General features: G+C 43.0%; 1 protein-coding gene across 3 annotated transcripts in view; it reads left to right on the forward strand.

Moving 5' to 3' along the window:
• The first annotated feature begins 7,012 nt into the window (after window positions 1-7,012).
• The window catches only part of PRICKLE1 (prickle planar cell polarity protein 1), a 114,646-nt gene continuing 101,953 nt past the window's right edge, over window positions 7,013-19,705 (forward strand). For all 3 annotated transcript variants that reach the window (XM_004765558.3, XM_045073146.1, XM_004765557.3), the window contains exon 1: window positions 7,013-7,362. The gene's annotated coding sequence lies outside the window, so the exon portion shown is untranslated. The remainder of the gene's footprint in view (window positions 7,363-19,705) is intronic.

Consider the following 19,705-nt stretch of genomic DNA (forward strand, 5'->3'; position numbering starts at 1 on the left):
CCCACAAATTCTGGGCTCGGGGTGGGAGTTGGGGGTTGGGTTGGCGGGGCATGAGTAGGAGTTGAGGAGTTATTTAAACTCTGACATCTGGGAATTCCTGCCCCAGACAAAGCACAAGGGAGGGGAAAAGCTAATTCAGACATTGCAGGTCATTCCTGAAGATATTTATGGAACGCCATGTGCTATCTATAGGAAATCTTCAAGCCTACTGCCAAAAGAATAGGCAACAGTCTGAAGCAGGAATTGCTACTTTTTATAAAATGGAGAGAGTATGTCGGGAAGCCTAAAATCTAGAGTCTGAAAAGCCGAGGATTGATTTTAATCCTCCTCCAGTGATTCAGCTAAACGTTCCAAAGTTCCTTTTAGATGAAAAGAGAGAAAATAAGTCACCATTTAACTCAAGATATTTCCAGAAAGGTCATTAGAAGCCGTCATGTCACTCTCTTTCGTTTTCATAAGCTGTCAGCGAGAATAAATTAGTTGTGAGTGTCTCTACATTGTGCAAAGAATATTTGAAATAAAACAGGGTTAAAAGCTGTGAGCAAAAGGACATTTATTTTTCTTCTTTCTCTCAAACTCACAGGTATGTAAAATTGATAATGTCCGGTTTGAAATATAAATAAGGAAGACAGAAACAGAGAACCAAAATATACGAACACCAAGCTATTCTCCAGTCCCAGCCTCTCTATTTTGGGGTTGGAGGTCCAATTAATCTTGCTCCCAAAGCTGGTATCTGCTCTGGGCTCCTCCAAGCAGCAGCTCTGCCTCCCTCATGTGCAGATAGCGCTGGATTTCACCCTGCTTTCTAATCTGGCCACTGGGACTCTGGTCTACCCTTGAACTCCAGCTGCCTCTTCCTGGGAGGTTAGACCCTGCCGCTAAACTCAAGTTGCCACTTCACCTAGCCCACTGCCTCCCCATCTAGGGCTGTCTCTACAGCCCAAATATCTGTCCCTGAGTTCCTTCAGACTGTGGACCACACTAGCCTTGGCTAGATGGCTTTAGGGATGGGCTGACCAGCCCTCTCCATCCCCACCTCACTCCTTCCTTTGCCCCCTCTATTGGGGCCCAGGAGTCACTTGTCATTTCACATATTTTGTGTCTATTCTGTTCCAGTGACTGTGCAAGGCACTAGAGGTACAACATTGGATTTGGCAGAACGCCGCCCCCAAGGAACAGACTAGTAAAAAGACAACAGGGGCACCTTGGTGGTTCAGTCAGTTGGGCATCTGAGTCTATTTTGGCTCAGATCATGATCTCGGGGGTCGTGGGATGGTACTCTGCATGGGGTTCTGTGCTGGGCATGGAGCCTGCTGAGGATTCTGTCCCTCCCTCTCCCTCTGCCCCTCTCCTTTCCCCCTCTCTCTCTTTCTCTCTTTCCAAAAAAAAGAAAAAAAGAAGAAAGAAAAGGAAAGAAAAAAGAGAGACAACGAATCAAAGATTACAAGGATTGCTGTAATAAAGGAGTGGACCCCAACCCCGCATTCTCCTCCCATGCGTTTTTGAGGTGGTCTTGGATTCTGGCACATGTCCTGGGTCAGTTTTCACAAGAGATGGTCAGTTTGACTCAGTTAACTGTTAAAACCTATAATCCCTGGGCGCCTGGGTGGCTCAGTGGGTTAAGCCTCTGCCTTCGGCTCAGGTCATGATCTCAGGGTCCTGGGATCGAGCCCCGCATCGGGCGCTCTGCTCAGCAGGGAGCCTGCTTCCCCCTCTCTCTCTGCCTGCCTCTCTGCCTACTTGTGATCTCTCTCTCTCTGTCAAATAAATAAATCTTTAAAACAAACAAACAAACAAAAAACATATAATCCCTTTTTAAATGAGCAACATAGAATGGTCGAGTATTACAGAGGAATAATCATTTCAGGATCACTACTGGCCAAACTTCCCAAAGCCTGGTGCTTTATGGAGGATTGCCTGGAGGGCATGCAGATTAGCCCTTTATAGAACTACTGTCAACTGTGGGACTTCGTGAGGTCCCTGAGGCCCACCCGTCAGGACATGTGAGGGCCTCCAGCAAACCTCTCCTTTAGGGGTTTGATAGAACTATGAGGGGTCCATGAAAAACAGTTTTTTCTGGGGAGTCTAAAATTTAGCAGAAGAGGATAGGTACTACTCTGTTCTTGAAATGCCCTCTTCTTTTGAGTTCTTTCACACCCTTTTCTCCCTAGCTCCTTCCTGTATCTTTAGCTTCTTCTTAGTCATTTTTCAAGGTTACTCTCTGTTGACATCTAAAGCTGAAACCACGGTCTTCCCCCACCAAAGCTTCTTCATGACCCAGCATCTGTCCATGTCTCTAGGCTCTTCTAAGCCTCCATCCTCACTCTCCCCTTCAACCCCAACCTGCAGCCAGACTGGACGTCTTTCGGTTTCTCAGATTCACCATACTTGCCCTCACACCCTCACTTTTACACAAGATGCTTCCCTTCACCTAAATTGCTTGAACACTGACACAAGTGCGTGCAAACGCCTGTAGGCACATGCATGCACGCACATGCAACTTTCCTTAGGTTAGTTCACCCTTCAGATACCTCTTCTTCCAGGAAGATTTCCCTGACCCTACCTCTGTCCCCTCCAACTCTGTGGCTTACCCTGTTGTGCACTACTAGAATGCTCTGGATTACTAACTTCTCTGTAATTGTGACACACTCCAAAATAACTATCACGAAGTGAAGTGAATTCAGTTTCCCCTTCTGAAAAATGAATTTTCTTGAAAAGTGAAGTGAGAGATGTCCTCTCTCAGAAACAGTCCCAAGAAACACATTGTGGTGTGCTCCGCAAAGATGTTGTCGAGGATGTTGTGTATCATTTGTCTGGAGCCGCCTTCATGATGACCTGGAGTGGGTGCTTCTTTCCATTCTTTGATTTAGTAGTAGTTGGGCGTTTCTCCTGAAAGGAATATTTTTTTATCTTAGAGATGTTTTCAATTGTGTAACAATTCTGTTACCCTATTGGCTGCTATAAACCTAAGAATTAAATTGTGTCCCACTCTTAATGGAGTTAATTTTATGAATTTGTCTCCTTTCTGTTTCTCATTTCATACTTACTTTCAAGTGAAAATTTCAAGCGCACTTGCTGTATGTTATTGCTGTTTAATTTTAAATGGCTTTAAATCTTTTTGGAATAAGGTCAGGTGTAACTGATCAAATAAACAAATGACGGGATAAAAGGGTAGAAAGTTGAACAGAGAAAAGTAGCCTCCAAATGGTGATACCAGTTAGTATTTTTTAATTGCAAGTCACTTAAACCCCAGACTTGCTGAAAAGATAACAAATATCAATTTTATCTGAAACCTTCAGTGGTAGTTTGTTTTCATGCAGAGTTCAATCCAGGGGCTCAAAGAAGATCCATAGGGATAGAGATTTGTTTGGTTTTACTGTTGAATTTCCAGCAAAGAGATCACTGGTATATAAATGCTAAATAGGTATTCATTCGTTGAATTTGTTGCTGTGAAATTTCTAAAAGTTCCTGCAAAAGTTCCCGACTTGGGTCACATGCCCATCCCTGGACTAGTTTTGATCAGGAGGACCCAGACCTCTAGTTTTCCAGGCCTGGGTACCCATGGGCCAGGGATAAGTCTCCAAGGAAACCATGGGCACTGACAGTGGGGAAAAGTGGTTCCCCAAAGAAAGTCTGGGGTATTACAAAGGAGAAATAGATGCTAGGCAGGCAAAACAACAATATGCATTTCAATGGACCATCAAAAACGTGATGTTTAGATTGAATTATAAAGGATAAGCAGGAATTAGCTAATAAAGAGGGCAGTTATCAGCAGGTAACATTCTACTAGGTATGTTCAAAGCACAAGAGGCATAAAATAGCTTGACGCTTTCCAAGAACTGTAAATTGTTTAATATGGTTAGAGCAAACAAGGGTGGGGACCAGCGGGAAAATAAACTGGAGAGATAGAGTACAAATATGACGGACCTTTTAGGCTAATCCAAGGAGGGGAGGGTGTGCTCAATCTAGAAAGCCCCGGGTAGGGATTTCCTAGGAAAACCGATATAGGATTTCTAGCAAGGGAACATGCCTTATAGGTAAGCCTGTGACCCCCATTAAAGGGTCAAAACTGATTTGCCCTGGAAACACTGCGTAGAACTGAGTCTTCAGGTCAGGGAAAGAATCCCCATTGTGGGCAAACACAGGGAACAGGGACCAAGCAAAGCCTGGCAATCAGACAGATTCAGAGCCTGCCAACATTGTCAGTTCTTGCTTTTTTAAGGTTCAAGCTACAAAGACTCTATCTACCTCCCAACAAGATGACATACTGAGGTACTAGGAGGGGACCGCCTCAACAGATGAATGTCTGAAGGACACAACTCAGTGCATAAAGCTATTATTTTAAAATATATATATATCATTTGTTACCAAGGCTTTAAAACAAAAGTGAACATGCCCTAAGTAAATTTATTTAAGTATGGTACCATATTGGTTTGTAAAGGCAAAGTAATACCAGTAATATAAAAGACCCAGAAGCAACCCAGTGGTCCGCAATGAAGCATGCTTTTTTTAGATTAAATTTTAAAATTGTTCTTTTCTACCTTGCAGGATTTCCTATGGAGGCAGGTGTAGAGAAGGGTGGCTATGGCATTATATAAATCTTCCGTGTAGTGAGTCTTTTCTGCACACCTAGCATTCAGTCCTCTTTGTATCTATCTCTCTGAGGTAGCTATTACTCTCCTCATTTGCAAATGAAGAAACTAAGAATCATCTCAAGATTAACGACATTCTCCTGGGCTACATTTAGTAAGGAGAGGGGCTGAGATTTGAATTCAGACCTCTCTCACTGCCAATCGTCACACGCACAACCCAAAGTAATGTTATGAGAGTCCTGGTTGAAGACCAAGCATTCGCATTTGCACTGGATCCCAAAGATGCTGCCCAGCGCACTGTCCAGAAAGGAAATAAGCCTCTGAAGGGAACAATTGCGGATTCCCTACTGTGCCCAACATATTTGATGCTCAGTAAACAAAACCTTTGTGGCATCACCACAGACTTGAAAGTCCTCTGATAACAGATTCATTTCTTATCATAAGAAAGTAACACTTTCTCCAATTATCAGGGAGGTGCAAGTGCGGGCTTTATAAATATTCTCTCCATGGGCTTCTTCATACCAGTTCTGCCTGCTGCAAATGTCTGCTGGTCCACTGAGGAGGACTTCCTCATGAAGATGCTGCCGGGTGATGCTCCGTCCTCAACTGATTCTACTTCACCTCTTTGTTTAGTTTGTTGGGGAACTGCCTTCGCTTGAAGGTCTTGACTGAGACACTAGGCAGACACTCACAGATATTAACAAAGAGAGTGGACTCTGCCCTTAAACCTACTCATTTTACCACCTCCATGGGTGAAATCAATCACATTGTCAATCACAAATCAATCACAACGGTGTCCGCGCAGTTCTGGAGGTTAGAGAGAAGCGAAAAGTTTATAGCTTCATAGAAGCATTTGTAACCATGGCAAGATAAACAGACAATACTTAAAAGGCTAACTCCAATAAAATGCTGAGGCGCTGGACAGCCTAGGTTGTGTTTCCTCAGATTCCCATCAGTTACAAACACCAAAAGCAAGTGGAGTTATTTCAAAATCCACAGCCTTGTTTCCTGAGTGATCTGTGCTCAGAAATCAGAAACCCAGCCTATGTATCTAGAAGAGAGAGAGTTTCTGTAGTGCCAGAGATGTGAGTCAGACTTGGAATTACAGGGCACAGGGCCAAGGTGAAACATATCCCTAGATTTGCTGTTTCCTCCTCCCTTTGCCTTTAGATGTTATTTCCTTACGTCCTCTTTTTTGACTCTATTTTTTTTTTTTTTTTTTTTTTTTTTTTTTTTTTTTTTTTTGCTGAGTATTTCCTTGCTTCTCTTCCAATGAAAATCGAAGAAACTCTGAAAAATTCTGATGGGCAATTTTGATTTTTTTTAAAAGGAATAAAAAATGGTTCTTACAACACACACACACACACACACACACACTACCCTCTCCTGGAGGATGATACAGTATCCTAGAGGGTTGTGAAAGCTGTCGACAGATCAGGGAAGCTCCAGCTTCACAGAGACACCTGTCGTGTTGGGGTTAGCAGCTGCCGTCGGGTCTGCCCTCTGCGTCCTGGGAGGAAATTGTACCCACACGGTGTGTGCCTTCACTGATCTGGAACTGGAAATGGCGAGAGGTTCTAAGGCAACAGGAATATCACCGCACAACTTGCAAACAGGCCGAGTCCCAGTTCATCCTGGGAGAACGTGCCTGAGAGCCCAACCCTGGGAATCGGGCAGAGAGAAAACCTGGAGAGTCGCTGGCCAGCGGGAAAAACGATCGTCGTGATCAAATTAACAGTGTGAACACGACTTTAAGTAAGCCATGCTCACTTGGGTCAGGCTCTGGACATCGAGGGTGGGCTGAGGTTCTCCAACGCACTCCCCACAGTTGGAGGTTTTCTTGGAGATGCTGGGACCGTCGAGGAGGGGACGGGAAGGAACTAGACGAAGCCTGTAGGATTACACGAGATAGGACGGAGTCCAAGTGGGTCCCCAGCGGGGCGAGGCGCGCAGGAAGGGATCGAAGAGTTTAATTAACTACCTTCCCCCCCCAGCACACACACACCAAGTGAAAAGAGACCCACATAGGCCATCCCCAAACCGTTTGATCAGAGGAAATTGGGTTTGTCTTTCCCCCAACTTCACCCTTCCTGTCTTTCAATCTATCAGGATTGTTGGTTTTTAAAAAAGGGGGGGGGAGGGAGCAAAATATCGGGGGCGGGGCAGAGGAGACAACCGAGCCTCTCTTGAGAACCTGGGCTGCGCCTGGGTGAACTTCGTCTTGCAGATAACCCGCCCCTCGCTCGGCTCCGCCGGCTGCTCGGCCCGCTGGTCCGGCCCAGCTCGCCACCCGCCCGCACGCCCTGCCTGGCCGCCCCGCGCCCGCGTGCCTGCTGGAGCCCGGCAGGGACCTGGCCGTTCGGGGCCGAGCCGGGGTGCGCGTGGGCGCGCGCGCCGAGCGGCCTGGATCCCGCGGCGGCGTCCGCGCTCCGCGTTTTCGCTTCCGCCGGGCCCCGGAGGCCGAGGGCGGGGTGCGCGGCGGCGCCACGGCGCGGGGCTCGGGAATCCGAGCGCACTCCGCCTGCAGCCCGCTGTGAGCGCCGCCTCTCGCGGCCGCCGCCGCCCGACAGCGCGCCCCGGAACATGCCAGCCTCGCGCCGCCCGCGCTGACTTCCCCGAGGGCCGCCGCGGTCCGCACGGCGACTGGCCGAGCTCTCGATGCTTCGCTCGCTGCCCGCCCTCGCCCACCCCTGACGCGGCGGACCGCAGCTCCGCAGACCTGCCGCGGCGCGGAGGACCGTCCAGCCGACTTCTCGCTCCCTCGCGCGGGGTGAGTGGCAGCCCGGCTCCCGCCGGCTCTGCAGAGGGGCTGCGGCGCGGCAGTGGGGGGCGAGCGCCGCAGGGGAAGGGCCGGACACCTAGGGTGTCGCTGCGGGGGGCCTGTGACACCCAGACCGGGAGGGCAGAGCGGAAAATAAGGGAGAAGGGCAGAATCGGTTTGTTGGGCTGTGTAGACACTGAAAGCGGATACGGAGCTGCAACACCAAGAGGGCTTCAGATAGGCTGCCCGCATAGCTCCTGTTTGCTGCATCACAACCAACTCTTCCCTGGATTCTCTTCTGCGTGCAACCCCGTTCGGTGGCCCCAGAGTTGGGGCGATGAGGGACGCAGGGAGGCGAGGGTGCGTTGGCATGTGTCCGCGGCTTAGGATCGCCTGTCACCTACTGGCGTCCGGAGGCAGGGAGGGTGCTCCGGAACGCTCTGCGGAAAGGGCCGATTGCTTTTGGGCAGGGGTGCATTAGCTCCCCCGCCCCCTCCCGCCCCGACAAAGGTGTTTTCTGCATGTAGCACGTATGTGGAAAAGAAGGGGAGCGTCTTCCTCCCTTTAGGCAGAAAAAGTTGGAGAAACTGGGCATGGTAATAATTAGCAGGACCGGGACTCAGGATGCAGCAGAAAGCTGTTAAATTTTCATTGCCCTCTAAGAAAAACAAACGACATCGCCAGTGACGCTCGGCAGTGTCATATTATTTCGGGGACTTTGGAAAAATTGCCCACAGATTGTCTTCAGCAGGCTGAAGACTGAGGCAGGGGTGGGGGAGGATGGCTGGCAGCACACAGAGTGGCGGCTTGCCTAAGGAGGATTCGGAATCACAACCCAAACAGATTTGGTTGCTGCTTTTAGAAAGAGTATGGGAGACAGATCTGGGCCATGAACAAGGTGAAGAATACACCCGGGAACCTGCCGGAAGGGGATCGTGCTCAGAGGAGTTCAGATCTATTTGTGCTATAAAGAGCAGGCATGCATCTATGACTTTTAGGATGGATTTTATGAAGGACAGCTTCTACTCGACCAAATTGTATGTGAGCACGCCTTGCCGTTGTGTGTCCCTCCTCTTAACCAGTACTTCAGAAGGCTGTGCCTGCAGCAGCTGGCGTTATGTAATTGATGTGATTCACCATCAGATATTTTTTTAACGTACTTTCGAAGGAAAGAGAACTTCTCTCTGCCCTTTCAGACAGGCCCAAGGTGTAGGCCGGCAAGGGTTGCTGAATGTTTGCCCTGGTCCGGCTCCAGATGTGTGAGCTCAGCTGTTGCCTGTCACTTAGGTGACAACTGGCCTTTTCCCACTAAGCCTTTGCTGTCTCCATTCTCCTCAGTGAAGTGTCAGTGTTCCGCCGCCTTCTATTATCAAGAGTGGACTGCAGCCCCTTGGGAGGCTGCGGTCTTATTTGACCATCCTCAACAATATGTGTTTTCAGACTCTAGGAAGGAGGGGGAAAATCCCATGACAGCAAGATAGATACATTTTGAATTGAGCACCAACTTAATCCAAAGATTCTGCTTTAATCAAGACAGCTCTGGAAGGATGACGCAATATTTGTCAAGCCTTTTTCCTTGGAACAATATTTACTCCCACCAAGGGATTTTAAACTTAAACAGCAGCCATTTATCTTGCTGTCTGGTGGGGCCGGGTTCAGTTTGCCTCCAATGTGGTTCTAGCCTAGGTGGCTGGGTTTGGCCTGGGACAGGAATCTGTCATTGTAGCCCAGCTGGAGCTTGAAGAAAGCAAAATACAGCACCTGCTGGTACCAGAGGGTTTCTAAATGCCATCAACTGGCGAGTCAGGAAACACAGAAGGAGATATTTTACAAGCCCTACCAGAAATGTTTATACAAAGGATTTAAAGGTTAACAATGCATGTGCTCCACATATTAAAACCAAAGGTTCTAGAAATAAATGGACATTACCCACAGTTAAGAGTCAGCTCACTTGCTGATGAACTCAAAAATCTGTTTTAATAAGTCATGGCTAACAATACTGACTCGTTCTTGCAAATAAGCCTAGGAAAGAAGGAAGGAAGGATGGAAGGAAAGAGGGAGGAAGAGAAGAAGGAGGAGCAGAGGGGAGGGGGGAGGGAAGGGGGAAAACTGGATGGTGCACAGAGGGTAGCCATGTTGATGTGAGCAAATAGGTTTGGGAAATTCATTTTTCCATCCTTAATGTGGTACTTAGTGTTGATTTTTCACTGAGTGACCCTCTTGGTTTACAGGTTTTCTCAAAAGAAGAGTGATAGGTTTCACTAAAATGACAGAATCAATCAGTTCTGCCGGCAATACCAATGAAACCTAAAAAGTTTATCATGTTTTAATAAGTTCCATGGAACCACCATTTGTCTCTATAATAAAGGGGATTGCAGTGAGTCAGCTTTGGTCATGCAAATAAAATCTGGTATCATCTGGGAAGAAAAAAAAACTACTTATGGGGTTAATAGCTAACTATTAAGTTTAGAGTCAGATGTGGATAAAAGTATGGTTGCTACTAATACCCTCTCCTATGATGGCTCTGAAAAGACACAAAAGAAAAGAAAAAAGGTTGAAATTTGAGGTTTCTCTAATGAAGGATTTTTAAAAAGTAAGCTGAAATCTGTTTTAAAAGGTCACATTGTACGATAATTTTTCTAAAAAGTTTTATAATTACTTGAAAGCAAAACATAAAAGTTGAATATGAGGAGTGAGTGTTCATAGTACTCATGAAATGAAATAAGAATTTTTAAAAATTACTTTCTAGTCTTTAAGTAACTTTTAATGGCCTATATCTGTAGTTTGTGTTTTCCAATATTATGAGGAAATGATTTTCAGGGAAAAAATATCATAACCAGTATTCTAGTTGATTGCAGTTAATTTCCTGGTTAAAGTAGTTCATAAAAGGGAATTTTTCTTCTTGAAGAAGGGAAGTAATTTAAAAAGTCAAAGTGATTCTCATCTGTGCATAAAAATGTTAAAGATGCCACTGGACCAGGATAGGCTCTGTCTTCTTGGAAAAGTAGTTCTCTTTTTTTTCTCCTCATTTTATATTAAATAATATCAGTTGTTTAACTCTTAGGAGTGTGAGAATATTCAGTTTGCTTAAATCCCCATGTAATTATTCCCTAATAAAGAGGAGTTAGGGAAGTGAGTGAATTGCATTTCTTGGTTGGTTGGTTGGTTGGTTGGTGTTTTGAGGGACCATTAGTGCTTTTTCTTCTGGTCACAGAATAAAGTGTTTCCATATTGTGCGCTAATATCTTTGGAAGGCTGGTGTGAGAGCAAACACGTTGGGAGAAGAAGGTACAATAATCTTGGTGCCAAGTCCTATGTTGTTGCAGTTCCTCGAAACCTCAGGCAGCTTATGGAGCCAGCGCTGCAGAACAGAATGCCAGGGACAGAGATGGCACCAGGGAACCGCAGCAGCACTCACCTCCCCCACCCCCCACTTCTGGACTTCCCCAATCTCACATACATGCAAGTGCACCTCCTCAGCTCCCCCAGTAACCAGCGTCCAGGAGGATAACACTGGTGTCGGTGAAGGATCCTTGGGAGCCAGGGAAGAGGTCTGGCCTCAGAGTCCTTGGAGGATCCCGTAAAGCCTGGCCTTCCCTCATTCCCCTCTCTCCTGAAGCAGGGATGGTGGTAGGAGACCCACTTTGCAAGTTGGAGTACGCTGATGTCATGACACTTCTGGCGCGGAGATATGACAGAAGAATCAGATCACTTTTTAGTGTGCCAGAATGACACAATTTTTCCAAGAGCCAGTCCTGAGCCAAGGGTCCACTGGCACAATATTTCCAGTTACTGAGAGGGGATCAAAACCTCTCAAAGAAAATGTAATAATTCTTCTTATGTCTCTGTTTTGTTCTCTTGTTTAGACTGAACCCTAAATGCGTTTTGGTCCCTTTTGAAGGGACCTCTGGAGGAACAAGAATGAGTGCCCAGCCTGAACTGATTAGAGCTTTCCACCTTCATTTCCCTAGAAAAAGAGATTTTCAATTTAAAATACAAATAAAAATGTCAGCAAAGCAGATGCCAATGTAAACATTTTAAAAACGTAAAGCTGTAAACTAGCAGGCAGCTGTCATTTATCTTTACTTAACTCCCCCCTTACTCCCCCGCGCCCCCCGACACTGTCCATAAGTTTGGTCCTAAGTGATCCCACTGACCAGTTAAACTACAGTTGCATTTTTCTCACTGGTGGAATTGGGGTAAACTCTTGGGAGAGATGCCTTTCATTTCTAGTGGATTGCACTTCAGGAAGAAAAAAAAAGTTAAGGCTGTGTTATTTCAGTTGTTCGAGTACTGAAGTCATACACTCCTCAGAGTTTTGTCCCGATTGCTGATTTATAGCACCCACCAGCTTTTGCTTTGTGTATGCTCCCCTGTTTCCTTCTCTTCTCACTGGGTCTCTGGAAAGAAAGATTTGTCAATAATGCAGTGGAAATACTGCAGACCCGTAAGCAGACTCCTCAGTGCAGTGAGCTCTCACTCAGCTGCCCTTCTTTTATCTGAGGCACAGATCCCACAGCTCGCAATTATGGTCTTTGACTTTGGTAACAATTCTGTTTGAAATGTTTCCAATTACACACAATATTGGCGGCATGTAGCAGCTGCATGCCAAAAAGCATTTCGAAGCATGTTCCAAGAATCAGGCTGTGATTGCTTTTAATTTAAATAAAGGCTATTTGGTTTCCTGTGAAGTTTTTTATATCACCCCCCCCCCATTTTTGTTGCCTTTAAAAAAAAAGTCTGATATAAAGTAGACACCACTTCCATGATACAATATTCACCCAGGTTTTCTGGAATGGCCTTTGGATTTGAGCAAGCATAACTGAACTGTTCGTTAAAGGAAATTTTAAAGAAACATCGTATAGTAGTTTGGATCTTCCCAAAGAATAAGAGGGGGAAGGGTTATCTGATTGCATATTGTAAGTGGCTAACATTTTCAAGTTCCCACCCCCCTCACCTCCTTCCTTAGCAATCTGCCATTATAATTATCTTTTTAGGTCATGGGAGACTATTTGATACATTGTCCTTTCTTCAGATTCTTCTATGTTACTTTTGTGAGCCCATGATCATGGGTTAAAAACACATTAAGGGAGTAGAGAGAGATCAATAAGAATATTCTTTAAAGGGGTCGGGGGAGACCAGCAAATAATTCCACCATTCTGTAGCCACCAAACCCTTGAGCTCGGCCCCCCCTCTGTGGGCTTGAAATTTCTGAACACTGAAACCTTTTAAAAATGGTAGTGGTTTAAATCTTTTAATAGCTACCAGGTACACTTGACTTATTAAATCTGAAAATAAGAAAATATACACTCTCAGGACTTGGAGTGAAGGGATTGGTTACAAGACTGGGGAGTTCTGTTTCCAGGTTGGTTTGTTGGCCCATTTGAAACATAACACCTAGAGCTAGAGGGTATCCAGTATCTGAGGTGCTAAGATGGTCCTAATTAAGGTGTTTTTACATAGGCTCTTTCAATCCTGGTAAAAAACATCCTATAGAGTATAGTGCTTCTTTGGGTTGAACAGTAGTTGACTTGCATAAATGCCAACATCTCTTCTGGCATTTTTGGAAATCTTCCATAGTATAATAAATAGTGCTGTATAATCCAAATTTGTAAATGCCATGTTTCATGTAGCCCCTGTAGAGACAGCTGAAATTAACCCAGGCTGCTAGGAATCATTGAGATCGGGGAGGTTAGGTTACTGCCTCAATCCAGGGTATTACCACCAAGGAATGATAGTGGAGGTCTTTCATCCAATGCAGGAGGTGCGAGGGTAGGCTCAGTATAGCAGAACCCTGGGGAGAAGTGCTCACCAACTGATGCTTAGACTTCTCCTTTATCCTTGCAAACTGTCTTTCAATTAAGCCAACCTTCTTAGAGAAAATTTGCTCAGCTCGAGGTAAAATGAGGTCTATGTTGCTTTACCAGCTGAGCACCCCAGCCTGCCAGATACTTGCCCCACCCAGGCCCATTGCTATAGTGACAAAGCCCACAGTAACTATGGCTGAAATAGAAAGGCTATTAAAACCCTTTTCTATATTGGCCACCTCCACCGCCCTAGTTAAAACGCTGTCTTCTGGGTGCGCAAGCACACGGGCGCACACAAATACAAATGTATACACACCATTCTTTCAGTCTAAAAATAGGAAACTGCTTTAAACCATGTTACAGTTTCACCAAAAGCATTTGCACTTCTTTTTTCCCCCTTTTATCTCCCTGATAAGCAAATAATACAGTAATCTTCTGGAGACACTCATGACTTGTTAGCTGTAATTGATATTTCCAGCTATGTTATTTACATGCTTGAATAATCTAAGTTCCTTAGTTAGGATTTGGAAAAGAGCTAGATAGTGTGGCATTTTGTTTTGTTTTAAAACATCAGTTCCAAACAATTTAGGGAACTGTTAGATTTTATGTGAGAAGACTGCTTAGTGCTTGAGTGTTGAAATACTTGCTATAATGTGTGTCAAAAAAAAGACAGCATTTTAAATTCTTCCGTGACTATGTAATTAATAAGTATTGTTGGTGCTTGAAGTGTGTGCATGTTACATAATTTTTAGAAAGAGATAAAGTTAGGTCTGAAGTACATTAGAGAATCACAGATGTTTCTTGTAAGAAAATACATATGCTTCAGAGGAATTTTGAACTGCTTTCTGATGCTTAGCTTTGTTCATTGCAAGGATCATATGAATAATTTCATTGAGTTCTTTAGTTCTTATTTACACAAGCCTCAAGAAAGGAGCTGAAGTGATAAATAACTTGCTTCCCTCACCTCATTCTAAAATGTTTTAGCCTTTTATGTTTTTGTGAATGTGAAGGGAGGGAATAAAATATACAGAGAAGATGTTTGTGTTTAACTAACTTAATCATAGAAGTTCCCTTTGTGGGCCTTCTATAAGCTTAAACAGCTTGCCAGGCTAATAGCCAAAAACATGTCCTTAAGTACTGCCAAACGTGTTAAAAGCAGACCAGGCTTTCTTCATATTGAGGTATTAGAAACCTTTTTTTTTTTTTTAACCTTTGAATTTTAAGGAGTAAGCCAGAAAAATCATTCTCTTCTCTCCCTCCTTACCATGAAAACCAAAATTATGATTCATTGTAGTGCTGAAATGAGAAGCTGATAAGAATGATGACATTTATTTGAGAAGGGTTTTTTTTGTTTTTTGTTTATTTGTTTGTTTTTAGAGATTTTTATTTATTTATTTGACAGAGAAAGACCCAGCAAGAGAGGAAACACAAGCAGGGAAAGTGGGAGAGGGAGAAGCAGGCTACCCTGCCAAGCAGGGAGCCCCATCCCAGGACCCTGGGATCATGACCTCAGCCAAAGGCAGCCACTTAACCACTGAGCCACCCAGGTGTCCCTGTTTGAGAGTGTTTTAAACTAGCTTGACTTGGCTGTTTAAGGAGGAAGCTACGAGGTTACTGTGGTGTGTGATGGGTTTTTTTGTTAATTATGTTTGTGTTGCCCATAGACACTGGCTTTTTACTTTGGTTCAGTAACTTTTAGAAAGTGTTGGTCCGTTTTATCCTGTTTCTTCTTGAGCAGAGCTTCAAGAGTAGATAGCGGTGATGTGGCATAATACTGCAGAAAAAGACAGTTTTTCTGTAGTCTTTTCCTGAAAATCAGAAAAATTGGACTACAGTATAGCTGTGTGATTTGGGGTGAGCCTCTCAACCTCTCTGGGCCTCAATTTCCTCACATATAAGTGAGGGAATTAGGTTAGATCAGTATATATTAAGCAAAGGTTTGAATCCTAAACACCTATGGGACTTTTTCAAAATACAACTACACAGAGATTTTCAGGCAGTGGCTCTTGGGTGGGTCTTGGATATTTAGCTTGGAAAACCTTCTTTGGTAATCTGAAGCACAGCTGTGCTTAAGAGCCACTAAATTAGATGATCTCTAAGATTTCCTTCTGATTCTAAAATGTTATGCTTCTAATCCTATGAGGCTGAACTAAATTTCCTCCCGTCTTTCCTTTCTTCCTCCTTCCTTTCCGCATGTCCATGTTTATTCCTAACGTTGCTGTCCAAAATTTATCCATATCATTCTAACCCATTTCCAGGAATATCTGTGTTCCACTCTTGTAAATAGATGGTAATTAATGTGAGGGAGGGACCACATTTGTTCACCATTGTGTACCCAGTGCCTAACACAGTGCCTGGCCCATGGTAGATGCTCCACAAATATGGAGAGCCCAAGAAGTCTCCTGACTTCTTAAAAATGTAGTATCGTGTTTTCAAATAATATGCCCAATATGCTTTTCGTCAACCTTTTGGATAACTTTCCAAATTTAACACAGTGGATAGAATTGTTCATCTGGAAAGCAGCATAATGAATACATATTTCCCCTATGTGTCCAGACTTTGGGGATACTCTATAGTGTATTGATTGCTTATCTGTGGGGTTTTTTTTTTTTTTTTTTTTTGGTCCAAATTAACAACTGATTTCATTGCTTTAAATTCAGAAGTACAGAAGTAACAAGTGTTGGTGAGGATGTGGGGAAAAAGGAAATTTGGTGCATTCTTGGTGGGAGTGTAAGTTGGTATAGCTGCTGTGGAAAACAGTAGAAGAGTCCTAAAATAAAAAATTACAAATAGAAATGCCATATGATCCAGATCCAATTCCCCTCCTGGGTGTTTATTTACCCAAAGAAAACAAAAACACAGATGCGAAAAGATGTATGTGTACACTCCTGTGTTGATTGCAGCATTATTTACAATAGCCACGATATGGAAGCAACCTTAGTGTCTATCAATAGGTGAGTGGATAAGGAAGGGGTGTGTGTGTGTATGTGTTTAAAATGTATAATACAAATAACGGAATATCACTGAGCCATAGAAAAGGATGAAAGTATACCATTTATGACAACATGATTGGACCTAGAGGGTATTATGCTAAGCGAAATGAATCAGGCTGAGAAAGACAAATACCATATGATTTCATTCATATATGGAATCTAGAAAAACAAATGAATAAATACACAAAAAGCAGAATCAGATAAATAGAACAAACTGATGATTGTAAAAAGTGGGTGACGGGAAATGGGAGATGACAGACTTCCAGCTCTGGAATGAATAAGTCACAGGAATCAAAGGCGTGGCCTAGGGAACAGAGTCAGTGATATCCTTATAGAACTGTATGGGGACAGATAGTAGCTACACTCCTGGGGAGCACAGCAAAACATATAGAGAAGTTGAAGGACTAAGTTGTACACCTGAAACTAATGTAACATTGTGTGTCAGCTATTCCAGATTCACAACACAATTTAATCAAAAAATAGTAAGGGGGAAATAAAATAAATTCAGAGGTACTTCTGAAAAGCTATCTGGAGGTTGGAAAAAAAAGAGCATATTATTTAAAAGTGTAATTCACTTTCTGTTAAAAAACAGTTTATCTTATGAAAGACATAGTTGTTTTCCGTGTGGCCTTATGTTTGGGTGCATGTATATGTTGAATGAATGAATGAATGAATGTCTAGTTTTCTGTGGTTATCTTAATATGGGTCAGTTTAAGAAATACAACCCAACCATTATCACCATAAAGGTTTCAGAGCTTCTCTGACAAAGTCACAACTTCATTACAATTTTAAGTCTTATTTTTAAGTATTTTTAATTACAAAGGTTAAAATTAAAAAGAGGGCAGCTGGGTGGCTCAGTGGTTTAAGCCTCTGCCTTCTGATCTCAGGGTCCTGGGATTGAGCCTGGTGTCTGGCTCTCTGCTTAGTGGGGAACCTGCTTCCCCCTCTCTATCAGCCTGCCTCTCTGCCTACTTGTGATCACTCACTCTCTCTGTCAGATAAATAAATAAATAAATCTTTTAAAAAATGTTTTTAATAGATTCTTATCAAGACAGATTTCTTAATAATATTTGATTAAGCCCTTTGTTCTTTTTAACAAAAGAGAAATGCCAATTCCCATTTTTTTGATGAGTGAAGTAAGCTAGCTAATTATAACTTTTTTATGGCCAACAGTTATTTTGATCTTTTTATAGACATGATTCCATATCATATTTTATGATACTATACATACAGAGGTTCTTGTCCAAACTATATATATATTTTTTATTATAGAGAAGATAAATTAGAGAGTCTCAATAAAGTATGATAAGCACACTCTGTTTTTTTCAAATTACTGTGATGCCTCTGAAAGTTTTATTATCAAGCATTGATATAATTCAATAAGAATAATTGATAATAAATAATAAAAGTTTATAATAAATTTTTGGTTGCATAGTTTTATAAAAGTTGATCAAAAGAGTTTATTGTCCATTTTGTTTCTTTGCTTTTTCTTTTTCAGTCTTTGAAAATTTGGATTATTTCCTATCATTATCCATTGTTACCATTACTGTAGAACATAGAGTAAATGAAAAGAACTTAAGTCAGTATCACTACTGGCTCTTTCTATATAGCACAAACAAAATAAGAAATTTATACTTACTGGGCGCCTGGGTGGCTCAGTGGGTTAAGCCGCTGCCTTCGGCTCAGGTCATGATCTCAGGGTCCTGGGATCGAGTCCCGCATCGGGCTCTCTGCTCAGCAGGGAGCCTGCTTCCTCCTCTCTCTCTCTGCCTGCCTCTCTGCCTACTTATGATCTCTCTCTGTCAAATAAATAAATAAAATCTTTAAAAAAAAAAAAAAAAAAGAAATTTATACTTACCTATTACTTGATATTTTTTGTTGTTAGATGTTGCCTTTCTTCTGGGTGGGGTTTTCCTCTATTTTGTTTTTAATTAAAATGGGAGGACTTTAAAAACTCACCTTTTTTTTTTCAAGATTTTATTTTTTTAATTGACAGAGAGAGTGTACAAGTAAGCAGAGCGGCAGGCAGAGGGAAAGAGTGAAGCAGGCTCCCTTGCTGAGCAGGGAGCCTGATGCGGGGCTTGATTCCAGGACCCTGGAATCTTGACCTAAGCTGAAGGCAGCCGTTTAACCAACTGAGCCACCCAGGTACCTCAAAACTCACCATTTTAAAAGCTGGGTGACTGTCCAGTTTCCTTTGAACTTTCACTGTATAGGCATGACCAGTAACAAAATCAGCTACTCCAGCTCATTTTTTCCCAATGTATGCCCATTGCCAAATCAAATAATCAGGACTCAGAGTGGAAATTTCTACCTGCATTATCTACTTGGGTTGTTTGCACAGTGTAACTGGAAAACTCTCTCTCTTAGTCATTAAGTGAAGAGATACTGTGAGGCATTTTAGTCAGAAAAAAGATTAAGCTGTAGCTAAACAGGGTTTAAGGATCATTGGAGAGAAATTGAGAGCTGGTTCAAAGTATTGTATAAAGCTTTATTATTTGTAGATTTCACTTTCCTGACGTTTCACAGCTAATCTCCTTGTTTGACTAGACTTGACAAGCTAATACAAAAGATCAAGTGTAGGTTTTTCCACGCGGGATCATAACTCTTTGCATCATTTCAAATCTCTGCTCAGAAGTCATCTGATATCAGGGAAGCCTTCCCTAATCACCGTGTATAAAACAGCAGCACTCTTGCCTGCCCAGCCATCACCCAGCACCTCTGAGACCTCCTCACCCTGCCTTACTTTCCTCCGTAGCACTTAACCACTATCAGACAGAAACTTACTATGGCTGGCTGCTCCATGAAGTCTCTGCTGTCCACTGCCTTATCCTCAGTCTTAGAGGCACATAGAAGGTGCTTAATAAATTCCTGCAGAATGAATGACTGCAAACACACAGGGAGCTGGCTGTGCTTCAGATGGGGAGACCCCCTTCCAATCTAAGAGTGGATTGCTAAGCAAGTTAGAGAGCTTTATGCTCGTATTCTCATTCTTATAATGAAATTAGCAAATGGCTACCCTTGTTGTACAGGGTTGTGGACCGTTTTCTTGTTTCTGTTTTTGTTTTTATTTTGTGGACTGTTTTAATGTTACATATAAAATAAAGACAAATATAACCCAGTATTCTGTTTTTGTCTGAGTGAAAATTTTCAGAACAAACATTTTTCCTGTGTGTTGTTTGAGTCGGTGTAGGTTTTTTGTTTTGTTTTCTTTTTGCAGCTAAAGTAAAGTTTCTGAGCGGTTTCCTTTCTTAACTGAATAAAGCCAAAGGAACATGATAAGAGTATGAGGAAAAAGGCAGATAGAATACCACTCTTCCCCCAACCCCCATAAAGTGATCAATGAAGTGTAATCAAATAGCAGACGTTTGCTATATTAATAGAAGATTGAATATTTGTAGCAGGGAAGCTATGTGACCCCTCTTCATAATATATCCATACTACTTAATAACCTTTACCAAAAATAGAAGCACTATCTTCAGACAAATTTGTGGTGTTTCCTTGTATGTTAAAACAAGGGTAGTGGCCCATCTTTCACTCAAGAAATCCTCT

This window comes from Mustela putorius, unplaced genomic scaffold (assembly GCF_011764305.1).
Source record: "Mustela putorius furo isolate JIRA1106 unplaced genomic scaffold, ASM1176430v1.1 tig00537227_pilon_pilon_pilon, whole genome shotgun sequence".
Classification (NCBI taxonomy): Eukaryota; Metazoa; Chordata; class Mammalia; order Carnivora; family Mustelidae; genus Mustela; species Mustela putorius.